Below are 20,362 nucleotides of genomic sequence, written 5' to 3' on the forward strand. Positions count from 1 at the left end.
AAAAGAAAAGGAGTACTTGTGGCACCTTAGAGACTAACAAATTTATTAGAGCATAAGCTTTCGTGAGCTACAGCTCACTTCATCGGATGCATTTGGTGGAAAAAACAGAGGGGAGATTGATATATATATTACACACACACAGAGAACATGAAACAATGGGTTTATCATACACACTGTAAGGAGAGTGATCACTTAAGATAAGCCATCACCAGCAGCAGTGGGGGGAAAGGAGGAAAACCTTTCATGGTGACAAGCAAGGTAGGCTATTTCCAGCAGTTAACAAGAATATCTGAGGAACAGTGGGGGGTGGGGTGGGGGGGAGAAATAACACGGGGAAATAGTTTTACTTTGTGTAATGATTCATCCATTCCCAGTCTCTATTCAAGCCTAAGTTAATTGTATCCAGTTTGCAAATTAATTCCAAATCTCCCCTCTGTTTTTTCCACCAAATGCATCCGATGAAGTGAGCTGTAGCTCACGAAAGCTTATGCTCTAATAAATTTGTTAGTCTCTAAGGTGCCACAAGTACTCCTTTTCTTTTTGCGAATACAGACTGACACGGCTGCTACTCTGAAACCTGTCTTCATGTAAGCAATGGAGCTTTACCCTCTCCTTATTGATGGCATGCTCCTTGTCACTGGAGCTCTTTAACAAAATGATCTTCCATTGCTATTGGGCCCTCATACTCTTGGTAGTTTCCAGTATGTCAGGGGCCATGTTACGAAGGGTGGGAGAGAAAGTGTCGATAGACAGAGAAAGTGTCAAGTTCAGGACCTTCTAGGTACAAAACAGCATACCCTTCCTAGGATTAAGCTGAGTGCCCCAGCCTGAATCATATTATGCAACATTAAAAGCCATACCTGGTGCAATTAATTGTGACTTTGTAGTGGTTTTTCCTTGGCGCCAGCATGCTTCGTGAGCAGGCCATGGCTCAAGTCTCCCAGAATCTTGGGGTGGCTTTGCTGGCAATTTGAGGGCCTGGCAGCCAAGCTATAGTCCATCACTCTCTGGGGCTCCATGGAGTCCCCTGGTTGGCCAGAAGATGTGGTACCATGGAGGAGGATTGGGCACTCTATCTCCTCTAGGACCGGAGGGAGGAGGAGAGTCTAGGGAGGCCATTTGTCTGGTTTAATATAGACAGGCCTCTTTGGCTGTTTTTGTCCTCTGTCTGCTACTGGGACAAAACTGGTACATGCACTGCATGCGAGGTCAGGCTGATGGGAATGGGCTCTTGAAAATGGCATCCCTATGCAGCATGACCTTGCATAAACTTGCATATAGAGGTCATAGACAGATGCAGGGTCTGGTCCACACCATTCCTGGAAGTGCTGGAATGTCTGGTATTCCGGGAGCATGTGAGTGACCACCCTAGAAGAGTCTCAGTCCCCTCTATCTGGTACAACAGAGCAGCCTCCCCTGGCCCTCTTCCTACCTCCCTGGTTTTCTCTTCAATTTGGGGTGTGGTCTTAGCACTCGGCTTCCCTCTCAGATGAGGGTTGCTCACGCTGTCTCAATCATTCAGACAGTGAGTTGAGGCTTCCCTGCTCATTCTTCAGTGTTCAATTCCTCCTATTTGTCAGGGAGAATGCAGGGGAGAAAAGGGAGTCAGGCCCTTGGCTTCCCAGTTGGGTCTTAACCACAGTCCGTGCCTATCCCCTGTAGATCCCTCTGTCTTTGAAGCTACAGGCTGTCTCTCTCCACGCTTCCCTGCTTGACTGTCAGAGTCCCCTTTTAGGGAAGTCCTCCGTTTGGAACAAGCTCTGGAGGGGCTGAGGGGTGGCCTTCTTTTCCTGATACAGCTCCACAATTCCCTTGGTCTTAGGCTATGTCTACACTGCAGCTTATGTCAGCATAACTTATGTCGCTCAGAGGTCTGAATCCCCCCGAAGCGACATAAGTTATACCGACCTAACCGCCAGTGTGGACAGCACTATGTCAGAAGGAGAGCTCCCACCGACATAGCTACCACTGCTCACGGGGGCTGGAGTATTTAAGACGATGGAACAACTCTCTCCTGTGGGCTTAGAGCACATGCAGCTGTGCCGCTGTAAGCTCTCAAATGTATTTTTGTCACTGTAAACTCTCTGGTGTAGTTCTGCCCTTGCTGTGGGGTCTGTACTTACAACTATAATACCCACCTGCTGAAGTGAAGAAACAGATTGACAGAGCCAGAAGAGTACCCAGAAGTCACCTACTCCAGGACAGGCCCAACAAAGAAAATAACAGAACGCCACTAGCCATCACCTTCAGCCCCCAACTAAAACCTCTCCAACGCATCATCAAGGATCTACAACCTATCCTGAAGGACGACCCATTGCTCTCTCAGATCTTGGGAGACAGGCCAGTCCTTGCTTACGGACAGCCCCCCAACCTGAAGCAAATACTCACCAGCAACCACACGCCACACAACAGAACCACTAACCCAGGAACCTATCCTTGCAACAAAGCCCGTTGCCAACTCTGTCCACATATCTATTCAGGGGACACTATCATAGGGCCTAATCACATCAGCCACACTATCAGAGGCTTGTTCACCTGCGCATCTACTAATGTGATATATGCCATCATGTGCCAGCAATGCCCCTCTGCCATGTATATTGGTCAAACTGGACGGTCTCTACGTAAAAGAATAAACGGACACAAATCAGAAGTCAAGAATTAGAACACTTCAATCTCTCTGGTCACTCGATTACAGACCTGAGGGTGGCTATCCTTCAACAAAAAAACTTCAAAACCAGACTCCAAGGAGAGACTGCTGAATTGGAATTAATTTGCAAACTGGATACAATTCTTAGGCTTGAATAGAGACTGGGAGTGGATGGGTCATTACACAAAGTAAAACTATTTCCCCATGTTATTCCCCCCCTCCCCCGTTCCTCAGACAACTGCTGAAAATGGCCCACCTTGATTATCACCACAAAAGGTTTTCTTCCTTCCCCCCCACCCTCCCTACTTGCTGGTAATAGCTCATCTTAAGTGATCACTCTCCTTATAGTGTTTTATGGTAATACCCATTGTTTCATGGTGTGTGTGTGTGTGTGTGTGTGTGTGTGTGTGTGTGTGTGTGTGTGTGTAAATCTCCCCACTGTATTTTCCACTGAATGCATCCGATGAAGTGAGCTGTAGCTCATGAAAGCTTATGCTCAAATACATTTGTTAGTCTCTAAGGTGCCACAAGCACTCCATATCTTGCCTTGTTTCTTGTACATTTGTTCTGACCTGCAGTGCCCCCTGCTATTCCAGTCCTGGGATCCTGCTCAATTTTGTCAATGTACCTCCATCCCATCTTGCAGCAGCTGCACACTCTTCTGTTCCAGACACTGCACACTTGTCAGTAAAAACTACTAGGTTTGTTGAATTGTGCTGAATAATAATTATGGTAATTTTTGTGATGAGGATAAAGGCTTCCCCTGAGAGTGGGTTGAGAGCAAATTTTAATTATGACTAACAAGATTTGAACCCAAGCCTTTAGAGGGGAATAGCTGAATTGCTTAACCCACTGCAGCACCATCCTCACCACACCATCCACATCTATAGAAATGCACATGGTGGACCAAACCTCAATTCCTCCCATGTAATCATATCCACATCAGCAGAGCTACATCAATGGAACTGAGGACAGAATCTTGTCCTTAATCTAAAATAGTAACTGAGCTGTCCCCAGCTCAGCCATGAAAACTGGCATCTAATTACCAGCTGGTCCAGGTACTTCTGGAAATCAAGTGCTTGGATCACATTATCAGGATAATGGATTTAAAAAGCAGGGGCACTCACTGTGCCCACATAGTTGCATTAGCTCAGCATCTCTACTGTCCTACAAGTTAAATTAGATATTATTGTAAGGAATATTGAAGTGCTGACTCCTTGTGTTGTGAATTATTACTGCTATTTCAGTGAGGCAGGCTCATTTTTCAACAGCTTTTTCACATTTTTTTGTAAATTATTTTCAGGCTTTTAGTAAGTTGTATGTGTCTGTATTTCTCCAGCAGCAAACTCGGTGCATCTTGCAGCTTTTGTCAGCTGAAATTAATTTTCCTCATGGATCTTATTTTTGAAAAAAGTAAAAAGGGGGGAGAAGTAGGTTTTGGTTTTGTTGTTTTCTTTCCAAGCTGCAAGAGTGTGTGTACTCTTAATTTGTTTCTTTTCTGCTAATAATGAGAACCTGTGGGGCTGGAAAGATTCACTCACAGGGGCCTGTTGTGTCTCCCACCCAGTGGGGAAGTGTCTCCAGAAGCAAGAAGGGAGTGGAGAGATGAATGGGAACAGCCCCATTCCGAGCAGCAAGCATAGAAGGTTTCACCTATAGCCTCACAGTTCCCTGCTTGCTATTAAACTTCCTTATTGAATTTGCTAGAGATCAGAGCCATTTGCTGGGTAGTCTTTATAAGAGAGGTTGTTCCCTTTGTTTCTGTGTGAATAAAAGTGTAAAGAAGGGAGGCCTCCCAGTTTACTTTTGTCATTTTTCTATAGCCCTTGAAGGAAGAAAGGACTTGAGCAAGCTTCCAATATTGTGTGTGATGGGTGTGGGGTGGGAGTGTAAAGTAATAAATCCCTCCGTGCCCAGGAGTTTCATAATTAATAAGCTGCACAACATCTGCTGCTTAAAAGTCCGTAGTCCAGCAGAGAGAGAGAACGCTGATCCTGCTGTAACAAAAGCACAGCCCTACCACTTGAATTAAAGAAGAATCTCCTTAATTGATCAGGAGTATAGGAGCTATGAATCCAACTTCAGCAGCTCTAATTCTGCCCAACAGAGAGTGTTGATATATATAATATTGGCTAGTTGATTGCAATATCTTTGGGAGAACCTGCTTCTCATCAGTGCCCATTATACACATGTATCTTTGATTGACTTCTAGCTCATTTTGACATTGAGGGTAGGGGAATGTGTATTTTAATTGCCATGTTAGGAAGGGTTTGTTTTTAGTTAATGGTTTGAACTGGTATGGGGCACCCTGTTGCCCAGGAATGAGCAGTTATAAGTTTCTAAAAAATCTCTTTTGCCAGTAGAAGTTGGTCCAGTAAGAGATATTACCTCACCCACCTTGTGTCTTCAAATAAATCTCACACTTTTAGAACAAATGATTTTTCTTGTTTATTGCTTGATATTTGAATTGATAAATGTACTGATAGCAAGCATGGTCAGACCAGGGCATTTCAAATCAAGATACCAGAGTTTTTCGCCCCCTGATTCTGCTACTGAATTGCTGTGTCTTTGGGCAAGTCATTTCCCTTAAGTATAAAAAAGAAAAGGAATACTTGTGGCACCTTAGAGACTAATAAATTTATTTGAGTATAAGCTTTCGTGAGCTACAGCTCACTTCATCGAAGCTTACGCTCAAATAAATTTCAGAGTAGCAGCCGTGTTAGTCTGTATTCGCAAAAAGAAAAGGAGTACTTGTGGCACCTTAGAGACTAACAAATTTATTTGAGCATAAGCTTTCGTGAGCTACAGCTCACTTCATCGGATGCATCCGATGAAGTGAGCTGTAGCTCACGAAAGCTTATGCTCAAATAAATTTGTTAGTCTCTAAGGTGCCACAAGTACTCCTTTTCTTTTTGTCAAATAAATTTGTTAGTCTCTAAGGTGCCACAAGTACTCCTTTTCTTTTTTGCGAATACAGACTAACACGGCTGCTACTCTGATCCCTTAAGTGTGTGTCAGTCTCCCCCTGTGTAAAATGAGGATAATTTTGGCTTACTTTAAAAGCTTTGACAACCTTTAATAGCATATTTAAGAGCGTTGAGATCCTTTAAATGCTATACAAGTGAAAACTATTTTAGAGCTCTGTCTCTCATACAAACAGCTGACAGAGGCTGTTCTGCAAGATGTCAGGACCTTCAGCCAAAGTAATTCTGGTGCAGCAACGTCTGGTACCATAGGGGGAAAGCACGTTTGATGGAGCAGAAAAGGAAAATACTGAAAGAAAAACTGTAATTGGAGGAACTACATTTGCTATTAATACTGGGTTAGGAGTAAACCATCCGTAAGTCCTCATGGAAGAATAAACTTGTATCACATGGTCACTAGCTGTGTGGAATTTCCCAACTGGAAAGCTGAATGCGTACAGCAGGTCAAGGTCAAAGAAAGTCTGCCCAGGTCTCTATGCAGCTGAGCATATTACAGTCTCACTTGTACTCAACATCAGGTCATACATGAAAACGAACAGAGTAACATGAGTTGTAGATGTCTGGGGGCTGAGAAGGAGGACAAGCATCCTTATTTTTTCTTTTTCAGCTTTCAGCCTTTTAATTGCCTCTGTAAACAAATGGATTTGTCTTTTAAATCAGGAACCAGATGCCTTGTCTAGAGCACTTCTGAAAGCAGCCTTGTATTGAAACAACCGGCATGGGTTACTTGACCAGCATGGACATGGGGTATTTTTCTGAGTACTATGCTATAGATTTTGTCTATACCACAATAATCTCCAGTGGCACAGAGGTGGGCTCTAACAGTGTTAATTCCCTTGCCTCTAATTACCATGGGTAGCATGGACTAACGATAGCCAGTCATCAGCTGTATCGTGCCACTTCTTCTCTGATTAGAGTATTGTATACCAGCTGGTGGCTGGATGCTGCTATTAATTTGCATCAGGGCCCCAGAGTGCAAGTTACAGTACACCTATATCACAGAAAAACACTCTCTACCCCAAGGCACTTACATTATAAATGTAAGATAAGAGACAACAGGTGGATACAATAAATAGATGGGGGAAGATAATGCTAAAGCTAATTTAACCACAGTCCAGTTTCTAGGCTGGCTGTGTGCATTCTGCATATTATCACATCTGGGATGTGAACCAGGTCAGTCTTGGTTCATGGGTTGTATGCAATTCTACCAGCTGAGCCAACTAGAAAGCTCATTTTCTACACAGTTTAGCCCAGGGGAGCTAACTTAATCTCAGGTGGAAGCTTCTCCTTGCAGAACTCTTATCAGCATTGCAACCCAAACAGTACACAGTGCCATTGATAAAATATCCCCATTATGACCTGGGGGGACGGGCTTTGTACAAGGCTGACTTTAATGCTGTTTGGCAGCTGACGAAGTGTCAGTTCAAGCAAAGAAAGAACAAATCTACTGCAACCGGCGAGCATCCATCAGGTTGGACATCCTTCCTACATCTCTGGAAAAAATAGGAGTCATTATGCAAGGGAGGCTTATTCTATCTTGGGAATTTCTAATGAACCAATTATTATCGCCCATTGCAAATATGCTTAACCTCTAGACCATGGGACATCAAGATAGATGAGAGCCAGGTAAATGGGACGATTTAAAGGTACTTCAGCTGCCTCATTATGCTGCTTATGCCCCAATGCTCTCTTTTTACTGCAAAATTATTCCAGCCCCATCAGATTCCAGATCCTGTTATAATATAATAAAATAAAATAATGGGTACATTAGATGGTCTCTCTCATCTAGGAATCTGCCAGATCAGTGTTTGCCTGGGAGGCCTTTACACAGAGATGACCCAAAGACAATATACAAAGACACTGTCAAGATAAATCACATAGCCTTTTTTCCCTCAGTTCCTCACCTGGTTTACTATTAGGGTAAAAGGGCAAATGTTCGAAAACATTTTATTTACTTTCCACTGTGTTTGCTGTTTGTTTACTTTTTTGCACATTGCTTCATGCAGGACAAGGCTAATCAGTTTCACGTTGTTTCTAGTATGTTTTTAATTTTTCTGATGTTTGTGTATAATATGCTGCTAGAGATTCTTGCATCCCACTCTACTGGCCAGTCCATTTGGGGACAATAATTCTCTCATGTTACCAAGTAATGCAGTTGTTCCTTTAGCTGATTGAGGTTGAAGTTGGCCACAGCTGACCCTTACAAATGTACTAATACAAAATTGCTGGAGAATTTGCTAATTTGTTAGCTTATTTGCGAATCCCAAAATTGCTGGAGAATATTTCAATATATTTTCCCAGAGTGTTTGCCCAATTCATGTTGCAATGGTTGTCATCTTTGGAATAAAAACAGAATACTTGTGAGCTCTCTGAACCCTAAGCAGCTTACTCTGAAACGCTGCATCCTCAACTGGCCCTCTTCTGAGGGCAGAAAGGTCAAAGGAAGGAAAAATTTTTAAGACCATCTTACCTCTTCATGTCCTGTTACATCCGTGTGTGTGTGTGTGTGAGAGAGAGAGAGAGAGAGAGAGAGAGGAGGAAATTAGAATATCAGCTTTGAAACTAATTACGATTATATGGTCAGCCCTCAATGTCAGTGAAACCTGTTTGCTTAGATAACCTAGTGATAAATGCCTTAAAATACCTAAGATAGATGTGTAAATTAACAGTCATTCTTATCTGTCAGGATGTCTGAGAAATATCTCTTTGATATCCCAATGGCATCCGATGAAGTGAGCTGTAGCTCACGAAAGCTTACGCTCAAATAAATTTGTTAGTCTCTAAGGTGCCACAAGTCCTCCTTTTCTTTTTGCCAATGCAGAATGAGGACAGGGAAACTGTTTTTGCCAGGCTCAGAATACATTAAAACAGAGCTCTACAGAATTCATAATTTCAGATCAGAGTTCTGTTTGACTCTGCATACCTGACCATTTAATTTGAAATACTTGCTGAAGAAAGGAAAAGTAAAATATATAAATGAAGAAACAGCTATAAATGAAGAAATAGCGACACATGATTGCTTTATATAAGATGTATAAGAAACTGATTGTGTGTGTGTGTGTGTAGCATTTTTTCCCCTGTAAATGTTTCATGTAATTTGTTGTAAATGTTTTATGAAACATTCCACTTTGTATTTATTTGTTAGGGTTTTTGTTTGTTTGTTTGTCTTAAAAATTCTCTAAACTTTTGAACTTGCTTTATTTCCATAGTTGTCCTAGAAGAAGAGTCGGAATTTCACCCAAAAATGGATGACATTTCAAGAAAAACACTAAGTTTCAAGCAAAAGGGGCTGCGAAATAAAAACATGCTAAAGTTCACTTTCACTGTTTTTTAAATGTAAAATCTTCATTTCACATAGTGCAATTTTGTGAAAATGAAATCACTGAACAGAAATTGCTAAAGCGTTCACACAAATTTCTCTCAACTTCAGTTACTCCATTCTGGTATTGGTTAGGCAAAGGCTGAGCTGAGACTCCTTTTCTTCAGCTAAACTCTGTTCATTTTATTCTTACCTCTCCCTCCAAATCCAGCCTTGCCCCATTTCTGGGTATGTCTATAGTACAGTCATGGAGGTGATTGCAACTTGAGTACAAGCTAGCTTTAATTTAACTAGCTCAGGTGCTGGAGCAGTGAAGCACGTGCTTCAATGAAGGTTGTACAAGCCCACCAAGAATCCTGGGGAGTTAGTCAGAGGGTAGTCTGAACTGAAGTTCAAAGTGCTGTGGCTTCACCCTTCTGGTACCCTAGCTAGCTAGGTTAACGCAAGCTCAATATGTCTACTCATGCTGTATTTGTACCCTGTGATTGCAGTATAGACAATAGCCACTGTCTCATCCACCTGTGGTGAACTGCCTGATACCTTAGCCTGATCCTGAATTCACTGCATGTGGGATCGTTCCAATTGAAGCCGATGGGCCTTTGCACAGAATTCCAGGACCAAAGACACTGCTTTATAAGCGCTCTGTTGGGAATGTCTCATTTTTATTTATTTATTTGTCTGCACAACACCTAGAACAATGGAGCTCCAATATTTGAGTGGGGTCTCTAGATGCTGCCATAATGTAAATAATAAGTCCTTCTGTATGTCACTAGAAAGCTACTTTCCTGTCACTGGGAAGGTTATCTTGCTTTCATTGGAATGTCATTTTCCCCAGGTTGTCAGTACAGTCTCAGATTTGACCTGTGATTTCAGTGTCATAATAATCTGGGTGTTCTTTGTATGCTTCTTCCTTAGCCAGGCCTCACTGATAGTATGTAAATGATGTATGTTTACTGTGAAATTGTAAGTGAAATTTCACTTACAATTTCACAATAAACATACATCATTTACATACTAAGTAAAATTTTACTTACAATTTTTTCCCATATCCCTCTGGTAACCGTCTGCCACACACCCGATTCTTCCTTGGGGAGTGCTATATTCCTAAAATGCCCATCCCACGCTTTCCCGTGAGATTTCCCTGGATGTCTGATTGCCTATGCAGTTTGATTTTCAGTGCTTCTGGAAGCTTTTTGTTCTATTATTCACCATAGGTCTCTCCTGTCTGTGCTTATTATGTGCCATCTGAAGGTACCTGGGAATTTGCAGCCTTCCCAGCCACTGCTATTGTATAAACACACATCAATATATAAATGGTGTCTGAATGTGGCGATGCGCTCATAATTGCTAGTGCAAACTTTTAAAGAGAATTACATTTTTAAAAATTTTAAAAGCAACGTCCTGTCTTATTATTCTCATCATTGGTGTGGTTCCTGATTTAACCTTTGTCATTGATGGAACTGATCTGAGAGATGATCCTTTGGTGGTTCCACAGACATGATGCGCTTCAACCCAGTAATACCCTGGAAGGAAGGTCCTACCCAGCTAGACAATGGTATGAAGATTTAGGGGCCACATCTCAGCTTCTTATCTGCACCCTCATTTGGCCCTAGTTAGGCTCAAAGCCTTAAAAAGGTGTGCGTGCATGCTCTGGCATCTTCCTGTCTTCCATAAGAACCAGCTGTCAGCAGAGAATGCTGAAAAATCAGTCTGCAAAAACCAGTCGTTTCTCTGAGTGTGGTGCTGTCCAGCTGATCTTTTGAGAGCAAGTGTTTGGGTTCATAATAATGGTACAAGGCTATTAAACTAAACCATCTGGTGACTCCGATTCCAAACCTCTAGTACCAGGTGCTCTGGTGTGTCACATGGCATGTGTTTAATCATCAATGATGGATAGGTTGACATGTCCTTGCAGTCAGAGAAATCCTCCTTTGAGATGTGGAAAGGCTCTACCCTCAGAATCCTGTTTCCTGTTAAAAATGCAGCATTGCTGGTTATAAGACACCATCAGGGTGAGATGTGAGCTTCTTTGTGTTCTCACTGTCTTGAAAAGTGCGAATGGATCTTTAGCAGCTGCCATTGGTTTTACATCTGGTATAAAAGGTACCACTTCTGGCACTACAGTGCCCCATCCTGTGTCATGGGTGTAGTATTGACTTGGAGTGAAGACCTCCCCTACTGAGTCACCAATACATCTGGTGTATTTAGCATTGCATTCAGGTCTCCCCTCCAACTACGGACAGGCGCTACCCTGTTTAGTTTGCAGGATCCATAAAGACTGCAGGCCATAGTGGTGTGGCACTTTTTACTGTGTCCCAGACATTAGTGATCTCATAATGTATGTTCCAACCAGTAAATCCTTTTTTTAGAACAAATACACTTTCTTTCTCCTTGAAAAATACTGTCATTGCCTTTAGACTGTGCTTACTTTACATAAATTACAGCCAGAAGGGATTTTCTTCTTGCAAATGATGGCAATGTAGGCTTTTTTCTAATCCTGGTTAACGTTGCTTCTCTGACAATTTTTATCCAATTATGCCTAATGGATCAGTTACTACCACACTTGATTATTCAGTTTTTCAGCCACTTTTTTTAATGCACAAGCCATGTTAAATTAAACTCCTCCTCCTGGAAATTTGTGAGCATTTTCAGACAAAAATCAGAACATGCTCTTTTTCGGCTTCTCATCTGACACGAGAGAGCCACATTTGGCTTGCCCCAATGGGACTTGTGTGGGACGCAAGAGGAAGGTTTTTACTCAGGGATTCAAATTAGGGAGGAGCCAACAGGATAAGGTGTGAGCCTGGAATTCAGACCTGGTTTATGTCACTTATGGCTATGATACCCAGGGCAAATCACTTTCCCTCTAGGTGCTTCTGCTTTCCCTCCTTTCTAAAGTGTTTGAAGCTATATGGATGAAAAGTACTCTACGAATCCTACAGTTTATTATTAAGTGGCTTTGAAGTTACCTAGGGTACAAGCTGTGTCCCACAATTCTGCAACCTGGGGTGCCTTCTATACTGTTTCGCTGTGAGAGTAACCACTCTTGGTCTGCCCCAACACAGCCTCCAGCATCTAAATCACTCCCAACTGTACTCGATAAGTGCTATAGCCAGTCACTATGTATTGCACTGCAGTGCAACCCAGACGTTCCCCCACAAATGTGCATCTTCTACTGGCCAGCCCTCTCCTGGACAGCACAAACTCATATAAAGTCCTTCACTTCATTAATAGAAAATGATGTGCATAAATCTTATCCTAAGTGAAGTTTCCCAAACCCTTCAATCAAAACACACACTGGTTTAGCTAAAACAAGTTTATTAACTCCAGAAAGATTTAAAGTGATTACAAGTAATGAGGCATAAAAGTCATAATTGGTTACAAGTAAATAAAAGGTAAAACAAATCTAATATACAGTAGGATCTTATAACTTTACATACAATGTTGCCACACATATTTTACCAGGACAATAATGATCAGCACATTTGAGTTTTTAAATGATACCTCACAAGGCATACTTCATACAAAATCCATTATAGTTTTGTAAAAGGGAAGAACACAGGGATACTGACTGTCACAGTGGTCTGAACTTCTTATCCAGCGCTCAAACATAAATTTTTTTATTTTTAAAATTTTAATAACGTTTAACTCTTTAAAGTTCCTTTTCCCTCCTGCCATGGATCTCCATGCTTTCAGGTTCCAACCAGAACTAGACGTGAGAAATTCTGAAAGAGAATGGTACTTGCAGCCCTAATAGAAGCAAGAACCGCCAGTGATCATATGAGACAGAGGCTGTTTTTGTGAGATTTTTCAGCCTGACTGTTTTCTCCAGTTATTTGGATGAGATTGGGCTGAGCATCTGGACTTTTGGGTGCATTTACAAACCTCCTTGAAAGTCACCTATCCCTGAGTGTTTCCAGAGTTCCAATTAATGTATGATTCAGTGACCTCTGATACTTTATATAAGCCTGAACCAAAACTCCCCTCAAACATGGAGCATTCAAAAGCTGGATCTGAATTGTGCAGCTAGGCTCCATCTTGAAGAAGTACAATCAGGTGCACACATACACAAGAAGCAATGAACTTGGCTGTCCCATCCTTTTATTTGTTTGTTGGGCTGCAATAGATTATTAAAACTTCGGGTAGCAACAAAAACGCCATTCTGTAAACTTTTTCAAACTTCTATGCTAGCAGATCTCTTTTTTCTGTAATTTGTTGGGTTCTTAGATGTTCTTCCCCTCAGTTTTGAAGCAAGTGCATTAACAACTGCTGAATCTGATTTAGCTGTGGTGGCTCCCTAGCACTAAAGCCAGAAGTGCTAAATGCCTGTGAGGGGCCCTCCCACACTTTTATGTTTTAAATGTCCCCAAGAAGGGACTAGGATGCGACCTGCCAAATGCATTTTTCCATATGACCTAAGGCAGGATTTGCTCCCAGGGCTCCAGAAGTCAAAAGCTAAAGAAAATTCTCCCACTAGGCCATTTGTATGGTTAAGGTTTAGAGATGGAGGTCTGTTCTTTTACAATGAATTTAGTGATGAGCAGCTGTGATACTGAAAAATGCATCACATTCTTGGATATAATTTTGTCCCAGTCCATCTCTTATCTGGCTCTTATCTTGTCTCAATAGGGTCAGCTTTAGTGAGTGGGGACCCCAGATCCAGCTCTCATAAGATGTGATATACACTCAAATATCACTGTTGCTGTGAGTGAGTAAATGAGAGAAATTTTACCAAGATCAATGTGATGGCATGTTAGATGGGGTGGGATCTGAGTTACTACAGAGAATTCTTTCCTGGGTGTCTGGCTGGTGAGTCTTGCCCATATGCTCAGGGTTTAGCTGATCGCCATATTTGGGGTCGGGACGGAATTTTCGTCCAGGGCAGATTGGCAGAGGCCATGGGGGTTTTTCACCTTCCTCTGCAGCGTCAGGCACGGGTCACTTGCTGGAGGATTCTCTGCACCTTGAAGTCTTTAAACCATGCTCAGACATAAGTTAGGGGTTTGTTACAGGAGTTGGTGGGTGAGATTCTGTGGCCTGCGTTGTACAGGAGGTCAGACTAGATGATCCTAATGGTCCCTTTTGACCTTAAAATCTGTGATTCTATGAGAAAGCCCTTTGATAAATGAGTTATTACCATGAAAATGACCTTTCGATTAAAGCAGTTCATTAATTTCAAAGGGACAAGAACTTCATTGTGTTGTAGGGTGGCGGGGGGGACCCTACAGAGGCAGGTTTTTGGGGTTGTGGCTCCAAAGAACTGGAATAAGGTACATGGCCCATTATGATTTTAAAAAATATTAGGACCCTATTAGTAGCCTTGTAAAATTATCTGAAATTTGTGCCTATTCCATGTTGTTGCATGTGTTTAGAATGACCAGCACCCATTACCAGGGAGGCACTGTTATTGAGCAGGAAACAAGGATTTCTCAGTTCAGTCCTTCACTTTGCTCCTGGCTCACTGTGCTGATGAGCAAGGCATTTCACCTCTCTGTGCCCTGGCTTCCCTATATTAAATAAGAATGGGAGACACTGTGAGGCTTAATTAATGCTGGAATAGAGCTTTGAAATCCTTGAGTGAAAGGTGATAGAGAAATCCACTGCAAAGGATTTCAGCTATCTAGATCAGCTGTTCTCAAACTTCATTGCAGCTTGACCCCTTTCTGATAACAAAAATTTACTACACGACCCCAGGAGGGGGAACCAAAGACTGAGCACATCCGAGCCCCGGGGGCCAAAGCTGAAGCCCAAGGGCTTCTGCCCTGGGCTGGGGACATGCAACCTTAGCCCTGGGTGGTAGGGCTTGGGCTTCAGACTTACTGGGGCCCAGGGCAAATATCAGCCATGGCCACCCCATTAAAATGGGGTTGGGACCCACTTTGGGGTCCTGACCCACAGTTTGAGAACCCTTGATCTAGATATTTAAATTTTGTTCTGTGCTGGTGTGAGATTACATGATTGTGATTCCTTCTGGGATGCCTACAACAAGATGTGCATTTATGGGTGTTGTCTCAGTGAGAAACATATTAAATTTAAATAGCGTGGTGAGGCAATTTCTTTCACTGGACCGATTTCTGTTGGTGAGAGAGGGAAGCTTTCACGCTTACACAAAGCTCTTTTTCAGCTCAGTGTAAGCTCGAAAGCTTGTCTCTCACCTGTAGAAGTTGGTCCTGTAAAAGATACTACCTCATCCACCTTGTGTCTCTAATATTCTTGGACCAGCATGTCTACAACACTGCATACAAATTTAAATAGATAAGGGACTTGGATTTTTAAAAAGCTGTAAAAACAAAAACAACCACTAAGGGGCAGCATTGCACCACAGAATCCTCCTCCATGTTAGGTTTTTTTCTCCTAGTGGTTCTGGTTGAGTGCAAAGAGAAACTATTTGCCTGAAAATGCAAACTGCGTGGTGAACTGTCTTCTGTTTGCTCAGTGGATTTGGGATGGTGCTATGCAAGGAAATTCAAGCCTTTGCCATCACAGGGATATTGGCACCTGAAGCGTGAAGCTCTGCAACAATACAAGTGACTTATTTGTGGTACCCCTAGGTTGAGCTGAGTGAAATTTTTTGAATGAAACATTTTTCTCCGAAAACCACACATTTGGGACAACCAGAAAGTTTTCATGAATTTCTGTCAAATATGCTTAAGTGTTTGGGTCAAAAAGCAAACAAACAATATATTCTGAAAAAATGTAAATGCTTCATTTTCATTTTTTCTAAAAGAAACATTTTGACTTTTCAATTTGAAATGACGTTTTTTGTTTTGAATTTTACTTCCATTTTATTATTATAAGTTAAACAAATTAAATGAAATGTTCTTGTTTCATCATAAATGAGTTTTTATGGTGTTTTGTTTTTTGCCAATATTTCAGTTCAGCCAGTGATTAGAAAAATCAGTTACTCACACAGCTCTACTTATATGCCCCCCCCCGTCACTACAGTATCTGAGTGCTTCAGAATCTTTAATATAGTTGTCCTCACAATACTCCTGTGAGGCAGGGCAGTGCTGTTGTCCCTGATGTACAGATAGAGAACTAAGGTAAGGCTAAGAACTTACCCAAGGTGTCAGAGGAAGATGATGTTGGAATAGTGAATTGAACCTTGGTTTCCCAAGTCCTAGCATAGTGCTATCACCTGTGGACTAGCTTTTGCCTTTCTGACCCAAACTTTGCCTGAGTCTACAGAATGACCTTCAGGATGCGAGAGAGCAACCCGTTGAGTTCAGGATCAGTAGATATGGCTAGGTACCCCTTTCTGCAACTGAGTGGGGTGAATTTGGCCCCAAATCAAAGAAAAGCTTACTATGCAAATAGCTGTGCCAGATACGCAAGCAGGCAGATGCCAGGTCCGCCTGCACAGCACCCTGCATGCCAACAGCATTGCTTATGGTGGGCAAAACCCAAAGAGATCATTCTAAAGCACGCTTTTCCACATACTATTCAGTTTAATAAAAGAGATAATTTAGGCCCTGAGCCAATAATTGGATCCACACAGGCAGGTCCATGTGATGCCCCAGTTGTAGGATCCAGGAATTCATGTTCATGAAAATTAGGGACTAAGAATAGCCTTGATCAGAACCATATGTAATTTCTCCCAAAACACACATCTCTGCTGATATACCTTCATCTTCACATCTGGTCACCCCCATCATTTCTTTCCTGGCCTCTTCTCCGCCCCCCCCCCCCGACACCAGTCTACACACCTCTATGTTCCTCAGTTTGGGCTTTTGTTACCTTGGGCTAGAATAGTAGGGGGTTTCTCCAAGCAGCTTTGTGAATGCCCCTCATTCGTGACCTGAAATGCCCTTTGCTATTCTAGTCCTGTATTTTTTCTGAACAGAGACTGTTTTAGCATAAAATTATATACATTTCTAATATATATATTATCTAAAACACATTATAAATTGGCAGTTACTAGATGAAACCCAATACAAGGATATATATATTTCCAATTAGATAGTTTAAAATTATGGAAATGACCAATTTTAAAACATTTAACATATATGGGGTGCAAATAATATTTTTATTAGAAATTAAGGTTAAATTAAGCATCTCTCATCTATCTCTGATATTATTTGCTTGGTGCTCCAGTGAGACTGACTTGGTGCTATAACAGTGATGGATGGAATATCTAAGTAATAAATTCAACTCACACTTTCACACAATATCCATAAATAGGTTAAGTAAATTGCAATCAGCAGTCTTCAGATCTGAATGGAGAGGCTAATCTGTGTCCTAAATTATGAGACTTATGCTTTAATGATTTTTATTGGTATTTTGTTACGTTACTGTTTGTTTTACTTACGTACTTCGGACACTTCAGCAGTAAAGAGCAGTCAATGAAATCAACCAGATTAATGAGACTCTGACACACTGCAAATGTAGTGATAAATAGTAATGGAAACCTGGCCAGTTTATTTCTCTCATCTCATCTACAGTTGTCTGTCCTTCTTTCCTTTACTAATTCTCTTTGAGAATCTGTTTTGCAAACTTGCCATGCAATGTATATTTATCTAAATGTACGGACTATCCCAGAAGAAGAAAAACCGTCCGAAGGATATCCCTTTGAAAAACCCTCCATAGGAAAGCTAGAGTTGCACTACCCAGGATGGAAGTGAGGGGGCCTCTCAGTTCATATACAAATATATAAACAGTCTGACCCTTTTGAGACCCTTCCATACCTTCAGTTAGAGCTATTCCTCTCTGCTCATACAACTTAAAGGGGACCAGAAAGAGGTTTTCAAACAGTTTTTATTAATGTTGCTGGCAGCCTTTTCTTGAGATGAGACAGTTGATAGTTTCCTTAACTAGCTGGCTGCTTCTCGATTAATGTGATGTATTCTGTAATGGTGCTGGAGTGCTCTTTAAGATCTTGCTTCCACTCTCACCTGTTGTGAGATGTGACCTCTTTGGGTCTAGTTTTCCTTATTTCAGACGAGTGATAGGAGTTGTCTTAAAAATACAACAGAGGTTTTCATTCAGCAGTTCTCTCTCTTGACCAACCATTGACCCTGTCAGAGTCTTATTCTTCCTGCAGTGTTTGGTACGTGACATATTGCTTTCAGTTCAGAGCAACAGGTAAAACTGGGGAGATTGTGGCTTTTTCCCTATTCTATGTGAGGGTCACAGAATTCCCTTCCTCTGGAAATACAGGTCCTTCCTCTTAGAACTTAGAAAAATTAAGGATGTTACTATATCTGCCTCCTAGTAATTTATTTCTCTCACTATTTTAACCTTGTTTTCTAAGGGCCCGCACTTGTACATCTTCCTCACAGAAATAACAATATTGCAGCTCTAAAAGATTTGCCTTTATTACTATCAGCATAACTGTTTTCAGTGGCATATTTTTTGTGCATACAAATGTGTTTAGTCCCCAGTAAAATGCAATGTTCACAATTTTGGAGACTGAAATCCTCTAGCCACAGGAGAGGTAAGTTTAGTGGCAGATAATAAATTACAAGCACATGTTTAATGTAGTATGCGAGGAGTATGAAGAGGCCAGACCTTTATTCAAAATAAACTTTTTAAAAAGTCCATAAGTATGTCTTGGAAATACTCTTTAAACTTGAAGCCTGAAATATTTGCAAATTTGTGTAGACCAACTATGCAGAAAATGTATAGTTACCTCATATTTTGCACTATAAAAACCACACTCCAAGTGCTGTTGACAGGACTGAATTTAAGAGCCTGGTCAAGTGATAAGCTTTTGGAAGCTTCTGGGTGGCTTCTTTTAAACCTCTAGAACTCTTAAAACTAGCTTTTTAATATTTTTTTTAGTTAACCCTAAATCAGATCTCCACCAAAAAAAAAAAAAGCACAGTTCTGGACCTCTCCCTTCAGGATAAGAATGAAGAACCTGGCTGCTGAAGGAATCTTTATTTGGCAATCTAATTTCTGTGTGTTGTCCCCCTGCCTACCATACACACATTTTAAATCCAAAGTGTCTGGCAGAGGAAAGGAAACAAACAAAAATAAAAAAAAAGCAGAATGTTTCAAGCCAAGAAGTGGTGCCAAAAAACTACACTTCTCTGACTGAATAATGTATTTGGAAAACCAATGCAGAAAGGAATGCAGTAGTTGTTTCTTAAGGGCTCCACGATGGATGTGCATGAACACAGGGTGGAGATCAAACTTCTTTGTGTCAACTTGGCTTGTCAAATTTAATCAGGATTTGGACAAAAAGGGATTGTGCCGGCTCTGTGAATGCTTTCCATATGGCTCTGACCTCTAGACCACTGGTGAAAACAACTAAACATTTGATTAGATACAGATTAGGTACAGATACCTTTATATAGATATATGCAAAAAAAATTACAGCATCTTCCTTTCCAAAGGATCGTGTGTTTTACAAAATGATGGTACATAAAGTACCACTGAAATGCAGTCATTTATGGGAGATAACATGGCAGCTGTACAATAACGCTACACAAACAAATTAGGACAAGAAGTAAAGAATAACCTTTTCATTTGAAACTGTAGGAGAGATTTGGAGAAGCAGAAGTAATTACCCATTGTAGAATTTGCAAGGAAGCCAAGGTTAACATCCATACTCTGGCAAAAACATGTCATAGGATCTTTATTAATGATGTAGCCTGTTATTAGATATTGCTTATGTGCCAATTAATATTTTAGACTGCAGGGCTGTTAAGAGTTGGATCTCTTGATCGGCTACAGTATCGGGGGCATCAGGGTGAGAATTGCTATAAAGAATATCATAGTAGTGAGAGGCCTTATGACCACACAAGAAATGGTTATAATGACTCACATGGCCATTTATTAATGACTTTACTGAGCAGATAAACAATGTCAGAAGCACTGAAACATAACAAAAAAGAGAAAGGATTCTTGATAATTTGAATTTACTTACATTACTTACAGTTTCTGTGGGGAAACCCGAAGTGGGTGTGATGATCATTAGGTGGTTGTTGGTCACTACTATTATTTTATCATCTTCATAATCGTCATCACCAGTGGCTGTCATACTGGCATCTCCCCACGCACACAGGCTAGGATACAACTTTTATAATCTGTTATGTTGATGCTCACTAGGCTTATACGTATTTATAAAGGTTTCATCCTTGTCTTTATATATACTTCCACACCCCACTAAATTTGGGGTACCCCATTTTCATAAGCTAACTGATTAGTTCCCCTAATACTCATTAACACTTGCATCACTCAGATCACCATAAAAACTTGTGATTAGCCCATTGCTGACGTTCTGTCTGCAAAAATCTCCAAACTCTTACAATCACCTTTAAATGACATCTTGCGGTTTTAACTGATGCATTGCAATACATTTTTCATACACAGCGGCACTTAACACATCTATTTACTGTAGCAGCACGATTTCCAATACAAGGTTACTCACTGGTCAGCTAATCATGTCAATCTATTCCTCAGCTTGAG

At 41.2% G+C, this 20,362-nt stretch overlaps 1 long non-coding RNA gene across 2 annotated transcripts in view; it reads left to right on the top strand.

Moving 5' to 3' along the window:
- Positions 1–8,927, top strand: part of LOC119846431 — a 36,255-nt gene extending 27,328 nt beyond the window's left edge. For both annotated transcript variants that reach the window (XR_006276517.1, XR_005289880.2), the window contains one exon: positions 8,841–8,927. This is a non-coding gene — a long non-coding RNA (uncharacterized LOC119846431). The remainder of the gene's footprint in view (positions 1–8,840) is intronic.
- The last annotated feature ends 11,435 nt before the right edge of the window (positions 8,928–20,362 follow it).

Source organism: Dermochelys coriacea, chromosome 21 (assembly GCF_009764565.3).
Source record: "Dermochelys coriacea isolate rDerCor1 chromosome 21, rDerCor1.pri.v4, whole genome shotgun sequence".
NCBI classification, from domain to species: domain Eukaryota; kingdom Metazoa; phylum Chordata; order Testudines; family Dermochelyidae; genus Dermochelys; species Dermochelys coriacea.